Here is a 2,281-nt window from a genome sequence, read left to right as displayed (position 1 = left end):
ATATACATAAATATATAGTAATGCATGCTCTTTGGATCTTGAAATAAATTCCGAATATTTTTATGAGCAGAGATTTAAAAAAAAGTATCATTTTAGAGGATATATCAAACTATAAAGTAAATTATTAAGGACATATCAAATTATGAAATAATTATTAGACTCGTTTCATTAATTAAAAATATTTTGAGAAATAGAATATATGTACATGGGATAAAATCGAATTTAGTATTTTACAATATTTTTAATTCTAAACTAAGTATGCTAGGTCGTTTAAAAAATATTATCAATTCAAAATCAAGTCTGCCTAACTAAATATTAATCATTATAATGACGATTATACATAGAAGTATTTCTCTACAGTTAATTTCTCGATAACTTTTTATAATTATCTGTTTTTATGTACTGCGAATTGCTAGTTTTCAATATAGTTAATACTGATCGAAAACTTGTCACTTATTACGTTCATGATTTGTTCGAATATCTCCAATCTTCTTTGATCATATCTGCCAGATTCTGATTTCAGAATCATAAAAATAGATATATTTGTGTGCGCTGATATAATCTCAGGCATGATGGCTCGTCTGCTACTCGCAATCCGTGAATGCCAATCACTTGCATACATCGAATTTCGTATATTATAAGTTGTGTGTGTGTGTGCGCGCGCGCGCGCGATTTTTTGGTTTCAATAACATCGATAGTATAGTCCAGCGATAAGTGTTGCTATATTTGTTCCATATTTGACGCATTATTCAAACCCGTTATGATCGATAGAATCATATCTTCTTTAAATCCACAACCAATAAATAGCAGTTCAATGTTCGATAAACTATGAAGTTTCGTTGAATGCTTGGTATCAATGAAAACGAAGGCTCCGCACGCATCTGGGACCGTTATTAATCCCGATTGTCTCATCAGAAAATCTTTCATATATTTTATATTTATCATATCAGCTATTCGAATATTTACTGGCTCATCTACTATCCATGTTAGCCCGTCAAAAGCTACGTGATCCATCAGATTTTCATCAATTGGCAAATCCCGAATGACGTTTATGTCGAGCTCACTAAAATGTTTGGCCGGTCCGATGCCAGACAACATCAATAATTGTGGTGATCCGATGTGGCACTCGCGCATAAAATTACCTCTTTGCTCGCAAACACGTTAATACTTCGAGGATGTCTGATAAATTCCACGCCAATCGCCCGACATTTGTAGGACGATTAATCAATACTTTTTTTACCCCGCTTGTCACCTGCCGTGTCACATGAAGATTCTGACGATTTCTTGCTGGATGTAGATAAGCTCTGTTGCTGCTCATGCGGGTGCCATTTATCGTTGTGGCCTGCGCATACGAAAATCCTATCACATTCTTTCCGTTATAATCCAACAGCGGATATCCCAGCTCTTTGCCAATGGCGTATGGAATAACGGATAAGAGATATGTAACGGTCCCTTAGTTCCGTGATAAATAGTGTCTGATTGCAACTCTGAGATATCAATTGTTTCCAGCTTTTTAAAATATTTGAGAACATCCTTGTAAGTCATCTTAGCCCATCGATCGTAATTCTCGGCGCTTCCTCTGATGCGATGTAATTTAGTACGCTGCTACAGACCATTACCTCTAAGCACATTACACCTGTTGCCTTCCATGCCAAGACAATATTTGTTGGACGATTTGGTTTAATTTCAATTGATATCGTTACTTAGCTGCAACAGGGGAACGAGAAGGGGGATGTTCATAAGAAAATTCTCTTTAGACCAGTTTCGATCAATAACACTTCTATCTGGTGAATCTCACTCAATCTCGCAGCTATCATGGCACCGGCCGTTCCGGCGCCTTTTTTATTACCACGAAATCGTACACTGCTCCAAATTGTGAAACTATCCGGTACTTCCTGGTTCATATAATATTGTAGAAAGTTTAGAGTTCCGATACCAAAATCAAGTATATTTGTCAACTCGCGTTCGCTCACGTTATCGCCGTAAAGACTATGATATCGTTTCAATGTCGGTTATCTGCTCGATTGCAATGAAACAATTATGGCGATGGCAGTAAGAAGGTGAAGGAATAGCATCCTATCTACCATATTCAAATTGACTATTGGACGTGTGTCTTGAGTGAGGCACGTTAATAGAAAACAGCTTGGAAGTTCGCCTGGCATATATATATATGTATATATATATATATATATATATATATATATATATATATATATATATATATATACTATATACTATATATATATATACTATATATATTATATATATATATATATATATA

The 2,281-nt window shown here is 34.9% G+C and overlaps 1 pseudogene; it reads right to left on the bottom strand.

Annotated features, from left to right (window-relative positions):
- Positions 1 to 635: 635 nt before the first annotated feature.
- Positions 636 to 2,087, bottom strand: LOC105625517 (annotated as a pseudogene).
- Positions 2,088 to 2,281: the final 194 nt, after the last annotated feature.

Source organism: Atta cephalotes (assembly GCF_000143395.1).
Source record: "Atta cephalotes unplaced genomic scaffold scaffold02255, whole genome shotgun sequence".
Lineage (NCBI taxonomy): Eukaryota > Metazoa > Arthropoda > Insecta > Hymenoptera > Formicidae > Atta > Atta cephalotes.
The sequence above is the reverse complement of the archived record's forward strand: the minus strand, read 5'-3'. Positions and strand labels throughout refer to the sequence as shown.